Here is a 21,492-nt window from a genome sequence, read left to right as displayed (position 1 = left end):
CTCACACTGAGTACAATTATCAAAGTTTCAGTTTTTCCTGAAAATCCCTGTTCCTGAGGTCATTGGATTAATTCAAAATTTCAGCTTCTGTTTGAAATACAGACTTTCTGGAACCTCAAAACTACCTGGTAAGTCTGGACCTTTCATGACTGACTCAAAAAAGCTGAAACATAACAATAGTAAGTTGTCTGTATATTTAGAAGGAGAGAATAATTTGGATAAACAGTTATTTGAAAGTTTATAATGCATCTGAATGAGACTTCTATTTTCTTTTGCAGGCTTACAGACATACCAGACATACCATTTTACAAATCATGCAATATAGTTAATGTAGGTCCTCACAGCCTATATTTCTAGTGATGCTACCTGTGAAAGGTGTGCTTCTTCTGCTGGAAAATATATGTCATCTTTATTGTTACTTACTAGAATCATAGAATTATTTGGATTGGAAAAGACCTTTTAGATCATTGAGTTCAACCATAAATGAAGAATTTGGCTGAGCATGGTGGGTTTTTTGAAGGAACACTGTGCTTTTTCTGATTTTTTTGTCTTTTTTTTTTTTTCTCCCCGGGTATTTTTTGTAGTTTTTTTGTTGTTGTTTTTTACTTTCTAGATTCAAAGTGGTGGCTTGAGCTCTCTTATATGGTGTTGTTAGATCACTGATCGCCATCCCAGGACTGCAAACTGAAAAGCAGGCCAAAGTTAGGTTGATTTAACTTAGAATTGAATGATTGAATGTAAACACTTGTTCCTAAAAAACAATTGTACATAAGTGGGTAATTTTCAATGCAGTGAATAAACTTTATATTATTCCATAATCCATTTAGTTGTTTCTGTACAACAACTCTGCTGGAGGACTGACAAATGTGATACTCATGCTGTGTGAATGTCTCATTCATGTGCAAACTGTACCAATTCAGGACAACAACCAGTGGGAATAAAGCACTATCTGCTGACCTGTAAACATAAAGGGAAAATAAAATTGGAAAAAAAAGGACCATGTTGGTAATGCACATTCCATTTTCAGATTAAGGAAATAGTCACTGGAAATAGTTGTGGTTGAGCAGACTCCTCCTCTGCTGATTTCTATTAGAAATGTGTGAATTGTTTCCTTTACACCACTGAAATGTAAAAAAAGGGTTGTAATGCAGACAGGTAAATTCATGGTAGCAACCCCTATGTTAATGTGCAGAGGTGTACTTGGGAGCTGTATCCTTGTGGCCTGGTCTGTTGCATGGATCTCTGACGACAAAAAAATATCAGGAGCTTCAGTGCCACTTGCACGCACTAAAAGGGCAGTGGAGTAAAAGCTGATCCACTGTTTTCCTTCAGCATATATTGAGTCTTTTCAAGTAAAGTTTTAGGTCACTTCTGGGGCATCATTGCAGGTAAATGAGCACTGTGTTTATTAGTCTCTCTGGTAGATAAGGAGGTTTCAGTTTTAATGACTGCAAGATCAAATATTTGACAAAAAGTGAAAAGCAAAGACCGGACGTATATATTCTAAAGTGAAAGAGGGAGGAGAATAATGAGTTTGAAAGGAATAAAACATAGGCTGGTTTGTGGAAAAGAATGCTACAAAGGTCTCTGTGTGAATCTTTGGTTCCTGGAGTTTCTGCCAATTCCTTTTATTACTATTTCAAGTAACCAGGTACATATGGCATGTTTGTAAGTAAAGCAGTCAATGAAGTTAGTTACACCTCTGCATTTATTACCCTACCCCTGAGTATTATTAACTTTTACATTCCCCATAAAATATAATTTATCACTTAAATAATTTGCTTTGTGTCAGGGTTCAGTGTGCTCCAGTGCTTTCCTGCTCATTAAATGAGATATTTTTACTTAATGAGCCCAGAATGTCCTTTGCATGTAACATTAGAATTGATTTCAAACACCCCATTTTTCTAACATATTTGTATGTAATTTCAGAATGTGGACTTCATTCCCCAGTCTTACTCTGAAGAAAAAAGAGCTACAAAGAATAATGACCCATGAACTCTGAAGAGGCACACAGTAAGTATGTGTGAATATTTTAAAAAAACCCTATTATCTGCCTGCACTTTGCATTCTTTCATCTAGTTTGAAAGTCTGAGTTACTATTTGAGCCTGATGCTGCAGTTATTACAAAACATAATACTCCATTAGGAAGGCATTTTTAGAAGGGACTGCAAGATATGTATTTCCATGAAATTAACAGCATTTAAAAATAACCCCACACTTAGATGTATGTGTGTGATGCCCTGATTGATATAGCAGACAGCTAGTCTTTCCAATGTACACAGTTCACATATAAAATATATATTTATAGGATAAATAAACATCATAGAACTCTAACAATGTACACCTAATGGGGATCTGGCTCATCTCTTTGCAATTGCAAATAATCACTTTGCAATTATTTAATAAAATCTGAGTAGAGAAACCCTCTGTTGTGCAGTAAATCATTTGCTCATAATAATCACTGGAACCAAAAACCAGCCCAAACCTCTGAGCTATCTCAGCAATTCCAGGATAAACACTGTGCCGCCACACTTTAAATGGAATTTTGCCACCAGCTAGGTTTCAAGGAGTCAGTGAGTAGTATATGATGGATTCACAAGTGGGTGTTCATTTGAGTCCATTATAACAAATGTGACCATCTGTGCATCAGCTGTACACCACTGACATGCAGGGTGCGAGTCTGATCAGTCAGGTGCTCAGGATCTATGGCAATTTGCATGGCATGAAACACTCAGTAAAGGACAGGAAAGCTGAAATTCAATCCCATAAAAATGCTAATATTGTAATATAGGTTTTTTTCTTCTGAGTGAAAAAATATTAATTCATGAAATAAGCAAAAATATATTTAACAGAGCTTACAACTTTTTTTCAGAGTGTATTTGGCCATCATTAAATGTCATATGCACATTTTCCCATGGTTGCCTTGTTTCACCTGATTAAGAGTTTGGGCCTCTGATTCTGTTTGCTGCTCTGGGTGGGTTCCTTGGCTGATGTGTGTTTCCTACAAGGCACACGGAGCCATGTACCTGTGGTGCAAGTGTTTATTGCGGGCTGTGCACACGGTGGGCAAAGGAGCACGAGCAGTGGGTAGGCAGTCTGTGCCTTGGTGTAGCAGCCTTCCTTGACACACTGTCATGTTTGCCAAGGGAAATCTCAAAATCCTCATCAGACTGACAGAACCAGCATTATTAAAAAAAAAATTAAATTAAATAGTGCAATAATGTTTCACGAGACTGGGTCATGCCTTGTAGGTCAAGGAGAAAAAGAACATTTCCCTGATTGTGACAATAGGAGTTAACAGTAGTGTGATTATCCGTACAAGTGTGGATGGATAATGGACCTCACTGTGAAATGTGAGGTCTTCATTGTTGCCATACAGGCAGAGAAAAACAAATGAAAAATTGGAATCAACTGTTGATTATAATTTAGTGATGGGTGAATACACCCAGGTTATTTATTGAGGCCATCTCATCATTGAATAGGCTACTAAGTAACATAATAGCTCTGATACAGATTGGCAAACAATGTCATTGAACATGTAAATTGTGAGGAAATGTCTTCTCTTGCTGTCACCCATCAGAGGGTGCATCACATACCCCTAGGAAATCAGTTTATTTTGCTTTTCCTTACAGTCCTTCATCATTTGTCCATTTGAGCTGCAGACAGTTAAGGTTTGTGCACTCAAGCTGAATGTGCTTTTCTTTTTAATATTTTTTTCACTGTAAAATGAAAAGTAAGAGTGTTGGTGTTTTGTTTTGTGCTTTATTTTGGTTATGCTCTCTCTCCTTCCTCCCCCCATTCCCCAATAAAAAATTATGTTATTATTTGCTCCAGGAAAATAGTGAAATATCACTTTAGATACTGAAGTTCGTAATATTGTAGCATATTTATAAGGTCTGATGAGTTCTTAGATGGTATGAGACTTTTTTCCCTTCTGATTCTACAACAGTAGTAGACCTGGCCTTCATTTCATTTTTTAAGGATAGACATGAGATATTTTAAATTTCATTTGAATTACTTTTCTAGTAATAATAATTATAACTGATTGTTATGTTTCAACTTCTAATGTCAAAGAATTTATTTTAAATGAAAAATAAGTGATTTCAGTAAAATTTCTATAAAATATCTAGCTAAAATAATTAATTTTTAAAATAAATTTTTATCTTCTGCACTGTGAATGTTTAGTTACTCTGGACGAATAATTGTTTGGTTGTTATATCATATAAATCCTGGTGATGTCTCAATGTGTGCAGAAAGGAAAATGTGATGCACCTACTTGAGAAATTTCTATGATGGATCAGCAAGTCATTTGGGACTGTATTGCTTAGAGTTGAGACTGGACCTATTGGAGGTGCAAAAATGGAGCTTTCTCTCCTTTAGTGTGTGCCACTCCTGGAAACATATTATAATTTAAGAAAATTCAGGTAGATCAGAGAGACGTTAAGCCTGTAATATTTCCTTTATTCCTGTAATTGATAGTTTGCATTTTATTAGTATGTATACAGCTGACCTTGGCACGGCTATTAGGAAATAATTCTTTTCATCAGGGAGCTGCCAAGGCTGTCTTGTGGTTGCTGTTGTTCTAAATGCTAAGCCTGGAGAAGAGCACAGTGTGTTGTGGAAAGTCTCTGGCCAGCAGTCACATGTGAGGTGTTGCAGAGCTGGTCACTGGCACCAATGAAAAGGCACCAACAGGTGCCTGCAGCCCAGCTGAAGGGGGCTCATGTGGGGCACCTCAAGAAAGTGAGGAGTACAGCAACCTAAGGTCATACATTGATTTTAGTCTGATATTTGAGACCCTTGTCTGTGACTAGAAATGGTTGAAGAAGGAATAGATGGATGGATACAAGTGTAATTTAAGGGATAAGGGACACTGCTCTGCTGGGCTTCTATCACAGGATCCATTATATGCATCTGAAGCAGCAAATTTTATTTAGATTTTAAAAATAAATTATTTGTATTTGAGTAATAATCTATGCAGTTTCAAGAGAGTTTGAGATAATGGTGCTTATCAGATTCCTTTTGGGAATGTCAGTAAGTATTTTATAGCTCGTTTCAGTTAACATAAACTTTCCATAAATCAGATACATAACTTTTTACATGTAGACTAAGGCCAAAGGTTTTCTTCACTCTTTAAGAGCACTGACATTAAATTTTTTATAAGTACCCATGATGAATAATGCACTTGACTTCAGTTTTGACAGTAGTATTGAGAGAAACTACTGCATATTTCTTGCAGAAGTACCTAAATAGACAATTTTAATGCTGAATAAAAGTTTATCTTTCTTTTCAATGAATTAATTCTTTGCTCAGTTCATTACCTCCTGACAGCTGCAGCCTTTCTTGCATCATCTCTGTGTTGCTGCCATCATATTTTGTGTTCATGGCTGGCTTTCAAGCTATCATTTCTTTGTGTCTTGGGGCTGTGTGGCTTGGTTTACAAAGGGGTTCTGGATCTAATATTGCCACTGCCATCCACTTTGCCACTACTGTGTATACTTGCAGCTGACCAGAAGCTCTTGCAGAGAAATGTAAACTGTTATTCTTAAACATAAACACAAATTTTCATATTACATACTATTGGCCACTGTGCCCAAGTTCATCTGCAGTTATTTGGGCACTCTCCTGCTTTTGTAGCTCAGATTCTTCACACTTTTCTATTTGAGTCCTGTGATGCTTTGACTTCTCTGCTATGTTTGGGATGCTCCCATATTGTTTTCAATTTGGCTGGAGTAGTTTGCTTGCTTGCAAAATCCCAGGCTTTATTTTAGATCTTTGATGCACTCTTTCCAAGTGTTTTGATACACTCTGAGTGTTTTATACCAAATCCAAAGAACCATCCAGCTTTCTGCCAGGAAGTTAACCCTTCCCTTCATATTGTGAGGTTTATTGCAGTTCAGATCAGTTAAAGGCTTCTCTGTGATTTCTCTCTCCTTTTCTATTGCTTGCTTGAAATTGAGTTTCTTGGGTTTTCTTTTTTTCTTTGCATGGGAGTATTTTACATGTAGCCTGATTCATATCTCCTTCTAACCACTGCAAGTTATAAATGAAAATCAAATAGTTGCTGAAAGATGTGAGTGACACAGGGCAGATTTTCTTTCCATCCTGTGTTCCTGGGAAGTTAAACTGCAGTAAGAAATGCTAAGCAGTACAGAACTTTCATCAGAACTTCTGAATTTTCTGAGCTGTCATCTGAAAATTGTAACTTACAGTAAATAAAACCCCTGTAAATGAAACTGGTTCTGATGTTCATGAATCTAACTTTGCTATTTTGCAAGTCTCCTTCTTTTACATGTGAAGTGCAAAATAATTCTATGAGGAAAATGAGCTTGAATCTCATTAGACATCATCCTGTATTAATGGAACTGGTTCACTCATATTTTATTCATTAAATAATATTTGTCAATGTGTTTTTCTATTTTAACTCTTACTGTAAAAGAGAGCATTATCACCTCAAAGTATTTGTTTCCTAGAGTGAATGCCAATATTATCCAGTGACGCCATATTCTCCTAATTATGCTGAGGGTTTCTTTCCTAACAGCATTTATTTTCGGGTGTCAACAATACTTCAGTTAAATGTAGTGTAAAGTGCACTTATTTAGCAAACTTGTCCTTCAGAAAAGGGTTTTTTTTGTCTTTAAAATACCACTAGATTGTTTCTTTCTGTCAGTGCATGATACAATAGAAATCTTAAATCAATAACACTTCTTACTCCTATGCAACTGATGCATAACATCCTTCTTCACACACAGGTTTAATGTGTTGTAAATTAATTATCTGGAATGCGTAGAGGGTCAATGGACCTTGGTATGACCAGGATGTAATGTTAAAGTGTTCCATTTCCTTCCACCCTGCTCAGCTCTCTTGCCGACTCCTCTCTCTGTGTCAGCTCTGCCATCTTCTGCACTTTGGTCCCTTAAGTGTTGTTAATGCCCCTTGAGGACTTGATCGATAGGAAAAATTTGTTTTACCATAAATTTGCCCAACAATTTCCTTTCTTCTGAAGATGGAGTACCTTTCTTAACTGGGCTTGTATAATGTTCCTTAGTAAACTATTTTTACTTTCAGATAAATTTAAAATAATAGCCTTATTTTAAATCATAATGAAATTGCAGAGATTCTGCATAAACAAATGCAGATAGAATTTTTGGTTTTTAGGTGCCTAAAAATGAATCAACTATGCTTTAAATGTCTGTCAGGGTGAGTTTTGCTTTACTGTATCTACACATTGAACCACATAGATGAATAAAACTGCTATTAACTGTGAAGAAACGCTGAGGGAGAGATTCTCAGCCATGAAGAGCACAATTAAAACATGCATTCACTGGGTTTAAAGTAGCCAATTTCCTTTAAAAATCAGAGAGGCCACCTCTATTACATTTTTTGAAGCTAGCTTGGCTATTAGTTGCTAGGGTAACAAGATCCAAGACAGTGAATAAGTCCTGTCCAGGCAGCACGGTGTTATGGGTGTCTGAGATGAATGCAAAGAAATGCTGGTAGGAACGTTCAATTATGGATTAGTTTAATTTTTATTTACCAGTCTTTTTACTATAAGGATGTTCAAAACATGTATATGTTCGTCATTAAAAAGGTGCTAGTATATTTTAATTGGCTGAGTAACACTACACTATTAAAGCAGAAAAATACATCAAATCTCAATAAAAAAAAAAAGAAAGAGGTGCTACTTAGAACTCCCAGCATGTTGGTGGGATCAATTTAATGTCCTGTGCTGTGTCAATGTCACTTTCATAAACTTTTGCTGAAGTGCTTTTCCTACTGTATGTTGAATGATGTTGTCAGGACTGTGAGTCGGGGGTACGGTGGATTTGAGTCTACTTTACTTCCCTTGATGAAAAGGTCACTGCCACTTGTAAATCTGTTTTACTCCCTGCACAGTTGTTAGTGTCAAAGTCTGTCAGCTCTGTGGGATGTTAAAATTATACAACTGAGGTAGGAACAAGGATCACAAATTCCCAAGTGGTACATCCCAAGAAAAAGTCTCTGATCTTTGTGTAAAAATTCTGTGGAAAGTTTTTCATTCAGGATTTTCAGCTCACTTTGGCTTGATTGCAGAAATAAACAAAATTTCTGCTCTGTTCCTCCCATCTGGTGGGCCTTCACTGATAGATCATCACAGGGCCACTTATGTCTGTAGCTCGTGGTTGCAAGTGAAAAAATCTCTGCTTTATTTTTCTAAGGCTGCAAGGGCTTCAGTTAAAGCACAATTAAATCCTGGCCTGTGTTGTGTTATGTGATTATGTTTTGACAAATCATCACTTTAGATCAGCTTCACAATTATTCATAAGTTATTTGGAAAATACTTGGAATAAACACAAAGTAAAACAACTGGCCAATTTAAGGGACAGCACCTGACCTCCAAACCAAGCTTCCAACCAATGTAAGAAATGCAAATGAAGAAACCTCCAAAAACCTAAACTGTCTTTACCCTTACTCATAGCATCATAGAAACTGTTCTGTGTATATGCAAAAATAGTTTTATAGTCAGCATTTTTCTCACGTGAGTTGTCATACTTTGCCAGTATGCAGCAAATGCAGTGGGAGCACAACCAGCTGGAGTGCCAAGAGCTGTGGCTGTGTCCTCTGAGCTTGATTGATTGCGATGTGGAGTTTTCGAAGTTTTATGCTCTGGCTGTGCAGGAGATGGACACAAAGTTCTCTGCATGTGAAGTATGGCCAAAGCTTTTAGGTGGTCAATTGCCTGCTTAATCCAAAGGCCTTTGCTAAGACAGAGTCAAGCTTTTCATACTGTGAGCTATTTCCATATGACCTTGCGACTAAATTGATTTTTGAATGGAGTAGTTTGCTGCTGAGGAGACAGAATGGGACCCGAAAGGGGCAAACACTGAATCTTTTTGGCTTGACTTTCAGTCAAGGTAACTCACTGGGGTCCTGAAGGTGATGCAAGTAAACATCTGCCAAGTGAATCTTTGTGTCAAGGCAGCCATTGTGGGCAAACTGGGATAGGCAGCCGTGGGTAAACATATATCAGTGTGCCAAGTAACCATCAGCATGACAGGGAAGAGGACACACTATGATGCTGATTTTCTTTTGCTTTAGTTTTGACTGGAAAATTCTCTTTTTGTGCTGCTGAATCTGATCTAGAAGCTGTCTCGGGCACTCCTTTCGGTGATATGATAGCAAAATCTTTCATATGAAGTTTTTCTTCTTGTCAAAGATTTGAATGATACGTAAACAAATGAGAGAAAAAAGAAAAAAAAGGAAGACTTAATTACTCTGAGAAAAAATTTACTGCCATCTCTACCAATCACTATCTTTGTTTTATAGATATCTTTAAAAATGTCATCCAATTTGCCTTGAAGATCACAAACACTTCTGCTTAATTCTCCTTCCCTGTCTCCTGAGAGAATTGCAGCATAAAAATTCACCTATTCCCTTTATCAGATTAATTTCTACTATTTGAAATTGCCAAAATCCAAATGGCGGGTATTTGTACTTCCATAATTAGAAAGCTGAATGGATGCTTGTCATATCAGTGCTTGTGTTTTCTGAAGACTCACAATGTTAGACAGAGGGCATGTCTGAGGAATGTAAACAAACATCCACCTTATCAGGACTTTTACAACTGAGAAATAGAAAATAACTTTTTTTTCCCCCCACCCTCTGCCCTGCCTTATCCCTCCAATTCTCTAGACTTTGTTCCATCTTTTACAGTTTCTAATTTTCAGCTTCTCTAGGCACAGGCAAATGAAGTACAATTACAAACTCTTGGAATTATTCTTTTACACAGGAAGAGCAGTTCCACACTCTCAGGTCTGTGCACACTCATATAATGGGTATCTGGTATATAGCTACTTTTTCACCCTGAAATAAAATAAACAAATGAGCATATGCTAATGAATCCTGGGGACATTTTTATTCTTTATTAAAACAGATTTTCAAAAACTGATTATTTCAATTTCAAGATAAAAATCAGATATCTATTTATGATATAAATAATTATTTTATTCTGGACCAGTGTTCCACATTCGTTTCTATGCAAAAGGAAATAGAGCTTAAAACAAAGACTCTGCCAGGATTTTGAGAGCTTTGGAAAAGTTCATTACAGATCAAGCCTTCTGACTAAATATCTAAGATGATTTACAGGAGAAAAAAAAAATTAAGGCCTTGCGTAGCACTTTCAGCCTTTTCAGAGAAAAAGGTTGCCTGGTTGTACAAATATTCACTATCAATGATTTAACCTTTACGTTAGTAAATTAATTTGAAAAACTAAATTTTAAAGTGGTTCTAAAGCATTGTGGTCCTTGTGAAAAAAGCGACAATATTTAGATGCTGCTTATTCTTTGAGTCTCACTTAGCCATTGTGAGCTTCATACAGATGATCTAAAATGGGTTTGTCAAACACCTGCCCATGAGTATCTCCCAGGTACTACTGGGATTTTTGCTTATGCTTAACTCTTGTCTTTCTTCAAGTTTTCAGTCATGTTCTTACTACTTCCTTTCATGGCAGACAAAATCACACCCCTTTGGACTTCCTAAATTTAAGTATTTTACATCAGCCTGCAGAGGTTTCCTATTTTCTCAGTCTCACATTATTATTCTGCGTCTCCTCTCTTTTAAAGTATTTAAAATAAGTATTTCAACCTTTTGGGTTTTTTTGATGCATTGAAACACCTTTTCACTTTCATCACAATTTTCCAGATCTCCCATCTGCTTGCACAGTCTGTGCTGTCCATGTCACAGCCTCTTCTCTTGGTATTCCAAGAAGACACTTTCTCCTTGTAGTTTGTGTTCTTAAATCTTGCCCAGAAACTTTCCTTTCCCTCTTGGCTTACCAGGCAATATTTTGGGATGTTCTGTCAGGTAGACTAGCAAAGACCACCAGTTTATTTGGTAGATCAGTGACATGCTGGCAGAGCCCAGAGCAGTGCTATGAGGTAGTTCTGTAGGTCTCAGCTGTGTGTGTATGAATGAAGGATGTCTCTTGTTTCAGACTCCCTTCTGATCCTGGGGAAAGACTTCCCTTTTTGCTTGTTTACTTTGGTCTAGTCTCCAGACTCAATGTTGTGTTAGCCGAATTGAACAATTCTCAACATCTCTTCAGCTAATTGTTATTTTTATTCTGAGAATGAGGTCTTTTGATATACATGAGGTGAATCAGGCCAGGTATGAAGTACTTTGCCCCAGTATGAGTTCATGTGAAGACTCCTTGTGTGGATTCTTACAGCAGCAGCCCAAAGAACCCTGTATTTGTATGTCTAAGACTAAAGGACTAGATGGAGACATGTAAATTTGCAGTAAGTTTTGCAATATCTGATATCAAGCATCAATATATTGGTGTGAGGCTAGAGGACTGCAGTTTTTTTGAGAGAAACAGATGTGTGAGATGTGCATCATGTTACCAGTGGTAACATGGACAGCATTTTTTGAAAAAGCTCCAGCTCAAAAATGTGGTTCAAGCAGAGGCTGAAACTGAAGCCTCTGCTCAGCTGAGATGGGGAATTGTATTTGGGAAGAAGTGAATAAATACCCATGACAAATCTTCAGCTGCTCTAATTCATAATGGAAGCTCATTCCCATAATGGGAGATCATTCATAAATGATCATTAGCCCAAACAGAAGCTCTTGATGGCAAAAGTAATTGAGGCTGTGAGCAAAAATTATTGTGTTGATCAAACTATATTAAAGGAGGAAGTTTATAAAGAGAATCAATTTGTGACAAACTTTCTGCTCTGAAAAAAAAAAGTTTATACTGATACTTAAATTTGGAGAAGCACACAGTCTTTATAAAACCCCAAAGAACCCCTAAAACTTGTAACACTTTACCCAGCCTCATTGAATTGCTCTTCTGCAGAAATTCTGAAGGAAAAACAATTAAGCAGAGCTGCTGTATGCATCTAAACATGTGGAAAATTCCCGGCCACTGCCACATGACAGTGATCCTGTCCCTGGGGTCAGGCTGCTCACTGGTAATTCCAGTGTGAGGAATCTCTGGGACAGTGAACCTGCTGAATGGGGGAAAACTGGTGACCCACCACTCCTAAAGCAGGATATACTTGTTCATTCAAAAATCTGTGCCACAAATCCAGCTAAAGTGTCTTTACCGCTAAATGCAGAGCTGAATAATTTTATAAATTAATTCTTTTGGGAACATCTTGCTAATTGCTTCAATATTTTCATTGTTTCATCTGGAAGCATTGTATGTACTTCATAGGTGCAGTAACATTCTGCATTATTTATACCTAATATTTGATGTATCATTTTTAATACAAAAAATTAGTGCTACCTAAGTTCCTTTACACAGACCAAAAAAAAAGAAGGAAAAAACCCTCCATCATTTCCATATGCTCACCTCCATGTTCAGTTATGATCTGGGCTGCCCCTATTGTTGGTTAATGTATGAATAACAGCCTGCATTTCCCATCTGCGATCAGGTTTTACTGCAGGAATAAAGCAAGGTCAAAATAATATCTAATGTTTAGACAGCATGCTGGTAGTGTCCCCGTCAGCAGACTATTCTTAAATAATAGCAACAAATTAGCATTAAAAGCTCTCCACAACAAGATGTGCTAAAATCATACTGGATGCGCAGTGACCTGTGCAAAGAAAATGTAATATGCTGCTTTCTAGTGCTCTCAGCCTCAGCTGCTCTAGTGTCAATTATGTCACTACAGCTTTTCAGAGATGGAACCACATGACTCAAGAAAATAAGAAGAAAAGAAAAAAATAAACAAAAATAAACTCTGGATGGAAGAAGAGAGAGGGTTGCAAGCAGAGAATGTTTTGCTCCAGCGCTGAGTTTGAAGGGGCTGCCCTCTTTAGCACAATGGGAGCCAGCTTCCCTGCTGTGTTCTCTGAAGTGGCTCATTGCAGAGCAGTAATATTATATCTTAATAAGCATAACACTCTGAACTGAGGCATATTTTTAAGTCAGACACATGGGAGGGAAACATATCAGAGCAGAGTTGTGTTATTTTTAATGGAGCATGTGTTTGTCTTGTAAGTGTGTCAGAAGAAAAGGAACAGGTCTCAGGTTTCTTCTCACCATGTCTAATGTAGGATGGGCACTCCAACTGCCTCTCTAAGTGACATCAGTGGTCTTTGATATTGCAAATGACACTGGATGGTCTGGACTTGTACCTCACCTTCAGTGACACTGAATGCATATTGTGTATTTCAGTGTTCATTGGAGCTCTCCTTCAGATGAAGCTCTTTGAAAACCACGAAGATCAAGATAGTTTTCATTTGATGAACAAGATTATCAGAAGAGACTGTCCTTTTCCCAGCTTTGCATGGGTGGGTGGTACAGGTGATGGGGCACATGCTCTGCAGGAAAACATTTCCGTTTACATTCAGCTGGAAAGTAGATCTTGCAGCATGGAATTAATAGCTGCCATGAGTACCATACTGCAGCCCATGCCACTCACCTCTCATTCTTAACATCAAAAACAATATTAGAGTAAAAATGTTTGCAATGAAATTCCTAAGGAAATTTTACATTTCAATTAATATTGATAATGGGTTTTTTAATAAGTTTTAGGTCAAGATGTATCATAAATCTATTTTCCACAGAGCACAGAAAATATATACTTATTCTGTCTTTGTGGTATGACCGGATCTAGTCTTACATCCAGCAGCCAGCTGAGGCTGCTTGTCTATTATAGTCTCTTCCACCATTCCTAACAAATGAACAAATAACTAGATGCCCTGTGAAACATTTTAAATAGAACTGTCTCCTGAAAAAGCTGTTACTGACAGAGACAGGTTCGATCCAGATCAAGGGAACCTGCTGTGGAGTAGAGAAGATCAATACTGGTAGCTGCCTTTTTTATTTCAGATTTCTTTTTTTTTTTTAACTAAGCATGGGTAAAGATTATGATGACTAAAGTAAAGCAGAAAACAAGCAATCTATGAACTGAAGTGCATCCTTCTTATTAAACCTTATTGTGCTCTTAAAGCAGTAGCAGAAGCTGTTGCTATGAACTCTATCATGCAAGAGGCTTTCAAAACAGCATTTAAAACTATGTATTAGCTAGAAACCACTTTGCCCACAAATTCTGAAAGAGCTGAAAGTAGCTTTTGAAAAGGAACCAATGTATTTCATGGCAGAGTAAATTAGCTGCTGTTTTTTTACTTTTGAAGTATTTGATCAAAATCCAGTACTGAACATAGTGTCTTAAATTAATTCTATTTAGAGTGCTTCTCTGCTGGTTACAACCTGGATCCCACAGCACCAAGTGCCCCCCTTTCCTGTTGTGTTCTTTGGTGTATACACAAGGATTCCGTGTTTCCAACGCCAGCTGGAGGCGCTAAGGTCCCGTTCTTAACTTTGGAAACAAGGCATGGGCTTGTGGACAGATCAAAACATGATTGTTTTTATTTATTGTATTCAAATAGCATAATCCACTCTGACTTTGCTTAGCAATGAAAATAGCAATTAAAAGTCACCAAGACCAAATCAGGCTAGCAATGAAAAACTATAACCCAAAATTTGACAGGTTTTAGGAAGCAAGGCTGGCATTATAGCCACAATATTCTTAATAGCCTTTGGCTAAGTCCAGGAATTCATTTTGAAATATAATCAATCCTCTACAATCCCCAAGTATTAAATTCATCATTAGAATGTTGTTTTCCCCTTCCCAAACCTTCCATGTTACAAGCAGCTCACTAAGATGAAAGGCATTTGTTACTGAGAACAGCCTTAAGGAAAGCAAAAAGAGCAAATCTGGAAAACAGATTCACATTTTTCTGGAAATGGGTAGTATTCATAAAGCATTTAGCAAGTTCAAGGTCAACTTGCTCTCCTTCTGTATACTATTCATAACAGGCATTTGACAACTCAGTGACAGTCAATCTAGCAGCTGAACTGAATATATTGGGCCATCCAGTTTAAATAAAAACTAAATCTTCATTGTGAAATGAGCACAACAAATCCAAGAAGAGCAAAAGGCTTTCCTGTTTCTGAAATTCCAAATAAGATAAACAAATTACAAATGAGAGGAAATAGATCTAATTTTGATAAATAAGCAGATGTATGCATAAATGGCAAGAGATTATGATCCTCCACACCATGGTGGTATTGTCTTCTCGCTTAAGTGAAACAACAATCCTGAGCATTCCACAGATTTTTTTTTTTCAGTATACCATGTCTGCATAATTATCTAACATCAATAAGATATTGACATTTTGCAGTTACAATTACTCTGAACTTGTCTTTTCAGTCCCTACACAAGACCATCCTGGAGTTTATTTAATATTCACTGTTTCTCAATATGCTCTGGGATACAGTAAAAGGTATCTCCTAGTGGCTGTTGTCCTACTGGAATGTGAGGAGATTACACTAATTGGATTGAAATAATGACATTGTCATCTGACTTCAAAACTTGGTGAAAATAACAGCTCAGGGAACTCCAGAGACATCCAGAGATGTTTTAGAAATCCTGCGGATATAGAGTTTTGTATCCATGTAAATTCTGAGGTTGGGTGCATTTTCAATTCTAATACTTTTCTTTTTAGTTACTGTCGTCATGGATCTTAGAGAACTTATTCTTTGTCGTGTACATTCCAAACAAAATGGGTAAACATAATGTATCTTTTATAACAAATTCTTCTAACTAAAAATTCATCTTAATATGGTGTATGTTGAAGAGTGACAGTCCTAAACAACCAGCTCATACCATCCCTCCATCACTTCCAAATGGCACAGATATTTCTAACAGTAAAAGTGCATCATATCACCAATTGCCTTTTCTCTTTCAGCAAGACATAGAATGAAAATCAACTAGCAATTGTTTTGTGGGTGGGTTCACAGATTAAAGATGGACTATAAATTGAGAGGAGTATCAAGTTCACAATATATTTGGTTCCTTTTTGGAAACCACTACCTGGTTTTGTTTTTAAAGCTGCCATGGGTTTTCAACAGGATTCTTACTCTAAGCACTCAGTATCTTTCATCAGCCAGCACCCACTGAATGACTACCAGGGATGTCAGTGTCAAATTCCTCTGCAGACGTCCAGCTGGACTCTCTACAGGCATTTATCTAAAAGGGCGTGCTGCAGGAATGATGTTACTAACAGTTCCACCTTCCCTGCTTTGCATCTTTCACATATCAGCTATAAATATTTTGAATATGCTCATTATTTAACATTTTAGACCTCCTCCCCAATTTTGTCAGATATTTTAGAAGGTTTTCTGCCTACAGTTATAATGTATGTCTGCAGTCCAGGAAGACAGCTGAAAGCACAATGGCTCTGCCTCTATATTTGGAAACATCTGCTGTTTCATTTCCATGATGCACAGTGATGTGCAGTTCTGAGAGAAAGGACAAGTCTGGCACAGGAGACATTAATTTATGGTTAAATATTTTGATACTGAAATTGGGATTCCCTCTTATCCAACCCTCTGGTAGTATTCCTCCTTTGAGTAAAGGATGCTGAAATAGTTGCTCAGTGGTTCTCTGACTGTTTGTTATGGAAATAAATCCCACCCCTAGTGAGGCAGCCTTTTCAGGTATCAGCAATTGGCTTCCTCCACATCATTTTGTCATTCTTTAGAGAAGCATAAAGGCAATGAAGTGTGATATGGAGTGAAAACAACTAAATTAACTTAGGAGGAGCTTTGGTTTGAGGAGTCTCTAGAGTCAAGGTGAGATGTTGAGGATGTGGAAGATTTGCTTTACTATAAGTTCTATGAAACAATTGTGCCAAAACTCCATCATATAAAGCCTAGTTGTACATTCAGGAGAAGTGCCCTTTGATGAGTTGAGAAAATCTGGCAAAATTCAATTCTTTATAGTGGTTTATTGTTTTTAATAGCCTGACAAATAATTTGAGGAGAAAATTGTGTGAATAATCTTAGCAATGCTTTATGAGTGGCTAAGGCAAATTACAGCACTGGGTGCTAGGGATAGTTTTGACTCATCCTCAGCTGACATAAGAAAGGGCCTTTCCATAGGTATTTCCATGGTGTTGAACTGTTATTGTTGGATCCAGGACATGGCTCTGTGGTCTGACCCAGCACCATTAAACTTATGGATATTTGTTCCAGATAAAAGGCCAGACTTAAACCTTGCATGGCTTCAGAATCAGGCCATGGGCTTAATTCTTCTCAATAATGATTATCAATGGAAATTTTAAATTAGAGCCAGGAGGGAGCATGGGGGCTTAGGAGACCTGGGATAACACATCTGGGAAATGCTGTTTGGTATTCTTTGAGGTTGTGTACCTTCTGAGTGTGTCTGTCTGCAATAAGGCTGTTAAGTGTACTGTCAGAAATTTTGGAGAATGTTAAAAAATTTTATTTTTGAGAAGCCTTCATACAAATGGTATTTAAAATTCCCTTGTGCATTCATTATGTAGGAACTTTGTTATGTGCTTTTAGAGCAATATAATTCTATTGGCCAGGAGTTCCCAGCTTTAAAAGACTGGGGCATAAAGAGCTGCCTTATTTCTACAGAGAGAACAGACTCTTTTTTTTCTCCTCTTAAGTTTAGAACTTGGTGGAGTCTTTCTTCAGCAAAACTAAGAAGATGCACATTTTGATCTGACAGATTCAATTTAATTTGTCGCATTTTCTGAATCTGTGATCAAAGCTACAAAGATCAAACTATTCCATCACTTGACCTGAAAGTAATACAATACAGTTTAACATAGCAACAATATTTTGCCCTAGATGTTATGTTAAGGCTGTCTATCAATAATTCAGTTCTTATATAGAATGTTCTTGTAAATAAGATATTGTACCTCAAGAATAAATGATCTGCACAGATATATTTTCAAAGAATATCAGTCTCTCTGTTTATGCCAGTGAAGAGTGAAAGAAACCCAAGGGTGAGAAATAGAACAAGACAAGGTTTAGTGAAATATGTGGGTTTGGAAGGAAAAACTATGAACATTTTGAGCATATGGATGTATAGCATGGCATGTGTCTTAATAACTCTATAGGGTTTTTTTTCTAATGTTTTAAACCAACTTTCAATAGATAAAATTTACAAAATAAACTTTCATGGCCAAATATTGTTAAGAATCCAAAAAATGTAAAATAAGTTCAGTATGTAATGATAAAATGTGCTGTTCTGAAGTAAGGCTCCTAACCTGAGAGCTAAAAGTGAAAAAAAAAATAAAATTAAATCTCAATTCGGATACACAAAAGAATCAATACCTTGAAAAAAAGAGAAATCTATGAACTTGCCCTGAGGTGAAATGCTAAGGTGATGGGAACAGCTTCTATTGTAAGATGATGATATTATACCCCTGCATTTTATAAAAGAATATTTCATTATATTTTCTCTTTACAGGTTGTTTCATGTTTGCTTACATTATTCTGAAATATTTTGCATCTTCACCTTCTAAATTGGCTGAAGAGGCATTGTCCAGCCCTCTGGGAAGGCAGAAGTGACTGCTTATACCACTGATTTGTAAGAGGTATGTTTGGGTTTGAAGTAGTAAAAGTTATGTCCCAAAAATTGCAGCATTGCAATCCCACACTTCAATAAAATATGTTTTAAGTGTCTAGAAATCATGAGATTGACTTCAAAGCCATGATTTTCTAGTTTGGTGAGTAAATTTGGTATGTCTAGTCTTCTTGGCTTTGTTGGTTTAGAAGTAATTTCCTAAATTTTTCCCACAGTCATGAATAGAGTATTTAAAAAAAAATTAGCACTGGCTGATTTTACAGCCATGTGACTCTAGGAATTGATGTTTAAGTATGCCATGAGAAATTCAGATACTGCAATAACTAGTGCTAAGCGTACTGTTTTCTCACATGATTTTAAATGCCACCCTGAAGGAGAAGGTTGAAAACACCTAAATTCTTCCTGCCAAGGCTGTTTTTGTTTCTTAGAGAGATCAGCTGTGTCAGAATGAAATCTCTCCTCAGGCCATTTTTTTTTTTTAACAGCCAGATCACTTTAACCACCAACTCTGGCAGTAAAATTATTCATACCTGTATAAAGAGCAGTGAAGTTAAGATTTTCTGGAGAAGAAGCTACCAAAGCTGTACTCTTGTCCTGCAGGGTTGTTTTAGTGGGGTTCTGCCCCAAGTATCTCTTCAGGTGGGGAAATGGAAATTTATCCTAGTTCCTGAAAGCTAATACTGATAATATGTCTTTTTATCCAGACTCATTTGTCTCTCTAGAGATCACCAGCACTATTACTGATACCACAACTTTATATTGCTCTAGGCAGCTTGTCAGCTCTACTGATCCTAACAATTATGAATGAAGATTTTCATGTGGGCAGGAGACAAAAGGGAATATCATCTGAAAGTGTCTGAAAATGGAGCATTATGGGACTGCCCCATAAGTGAGAGATAATATGTGGTCTCCAAGGGCCCCATCAAACTTTCCTGAGCAAATAATCCCAGCACCAGATTGTTTCTCCAAAGGGAAATAATCAATGTGTCAATGAAAATGTGTAGGCCAAATGTACCATTGAGTACAGATGAGCCCCCTTCTTATTCCAAATAATAATGGTATGTTTTCAGATTTATGGTGTTGCTCCTTTCCTTCTCCTGCTCCATCACTTCACTCTTTCCCTCTCCTACCCTGATGGCAGATAATACATAATCTATAAGATGTATTGGTGTGGATATGATGCTGAGATGGGATTTTTGTTTCTTCATTCTTTTAGTAAGGGAAGCTGAACAGACACGTAGAGATGGATGGGTGAAGTGAAGTAGAATATTACTGAATGATCTTCAACCTTGAATGAGGAAAATGAGATACAGGATGCCTAATGTTTCATTGACATCCATGAAAAGAGACATGAAAACATCCAAACCTCTCTCAGTGGAAGAAAGTTAAGGGGACCACATGCAAAACCACAGCTCCAGTGAGAATGGTGACCCTGGCAGGACAACAGGGATCCCATCCATGCACCTCTCCTTGTGTGGCCACAGGGAGAGGCTGTGCCTGGTGCATCAAGAAGAAAATAATATCTGGTGAGTTCTCAATGCAGTGCTTTCCTCCTATTTCTGTGCAGGAGGTAATATAGAACTCCACGTTTCTTAATTTCTGTAGTAATTTCATGATTATGTTTCCAAAAGAAAGGACGCCTTCTTATTTTCATAATTAACAGGAAATACATGTTATACATTAAATGTGACACAAGAGAGATGAATTATGCAGCAAATTCTGTGTGCTGATCAGCACAAAGCCCAAGGCACATTCAGCAGAGTTGCTGTGAAGATCTGTAATGAGTTTCAAGTACATCATTTCCTGATGGAGGGTAAGAAAACATCCATCAATGCTAATTTTCCCACAGTTTTTAGCTTTTTATGAATACTTTACAGCTTACAAAAAAGATGAATTTCTAAAGTGCAACTTGAGGAAACTCTCTTAGTAATTAGAGAGTATTCCTAGCCAAAACTAATGAGGTCTGAACCTTAAACATGGGGATGGTTCAAAGTTGACAGCCCCAGCCTCCTATTTCTTCAAAAAGGTTAAATTAATTCCTCAAATCTGAACATGGATATTTTCTTTTCTAGTTGAATTTCAAACCTATCACTGTGCCTTCAAAAGTGCAGAATTTGGGTGTTGTTCCTGATTCTCTAGTAGTTTTGTACTGGATTAAGTGGTCTGAAAAAGCAAACTCCAATGAGATTGGGGCATCTTTACACCAAGCTCAAGGATTTTGTGATGCTGACTTTGTAGAGGAGCACATGACCATGCAGACAGCTCTGGTCTCTGCAACTTCTGTCAAGATGTTGCAACGGAGCCGTCCTGACATTTTAGGAGTGAGAAAATGGATTTCAGATACTGGCAAGGAGGGAGGGGCAACTTTTCTGATTTGGCACTTGTCCATTTTATATTGAGAACTATCTACTTGGTTGCAGGCCTCAAAGAAAGCAAATATAATATCTGGGAATATTTTTCCAACTGGTGTATGTTGTTTATTTAGTGAGAAAACATTAAATATATTCCATGATTAATTAATAGTAAGTATTTATATGTTATATATAACATTATATATATAACAAACATAAATGTATTAAATATTAAAACAATTGTACCTGCTATACCAAGGTGCTTGACACCTTAGAACTCTGGTCATTTTAGAGAATTTAAAGGTTATCAGGTAAAGAGTTGTGAAGAGCTTTGATATATGAGGAAGGTAAAACTTTTTATTAAAACTCATCCTCAGAGGAAGCATCAGGTTGTTATTTTACTGCATGTGTCTCCTGCTTGTATCCTTCAGTTATGGTAAGTGAAAACTCTCTCATAGGAGATCACTACTCTTATTCAATCAGAAGTTAAGGGTTTTTTTCTGAGATAGAATTTAAAATCAGTGTTCAGGTTTCTTAACAGACACTACTTTCCAGCACCTGTCACTTGAATGAGAAGGCTTTTCTATATCCAGAGGAGATTTTATTTGATGAATCCCAGAATCAAAAGCCATAATCTGAACAGCCTCAGGGCTGGAGTCTAAACAGCAACAAACAACATAATTTCTGATATATGTGAATAAATTGAAGCTGTGCTTACAGAATTTAGAGCCATTTGAATTCTGCAAGAC

General features: G+C 37.0%; 1 protein-coding gene across 2 annotated transcripts in view; it reads left to right on the top strand.

The window, feature by feature from the left end:
* ZNF281 (zinc finger protein 281) overlaps window positions 1-21,492 on the top strand; it is a 320,112-nt gene that overhangs the window by 212,207 nt on the left and 86,413 nt on the right. For both annotated transcript variants that reach the window (XM_064427963.1, XM_064427962.1), the window contains 3 exons: window positions 1,930-2,013; window positions 18,276-18,402; window positions 19,609-19,918. The gene's annotated coding sequence lies outside the window, so the exon portion shown is untranslated. The remainder of the gene's footprint in view (window positions 1-1,929; window positions 2,014-18,275; window positions 18,403-19,608; window positions 19,919-21,492) is intronic.

Source organism: Passer domesticus, chromosome 7, assembly GCF_036417665.1.
Source record: "Passer domesticus isolate bPasDom1 chromosome 7, bPasDom1.hap1, whole genome shotgun sequence".
NCBI classification, from domain to species: Eukaryota; Metazoa; Chordata; class Aves; order Passeriformes; family Passeridae; genus Passer; species Passer domesticus.
This window is presented reverse-complemented; position numbering and strand designations above follow the sequence as displayed.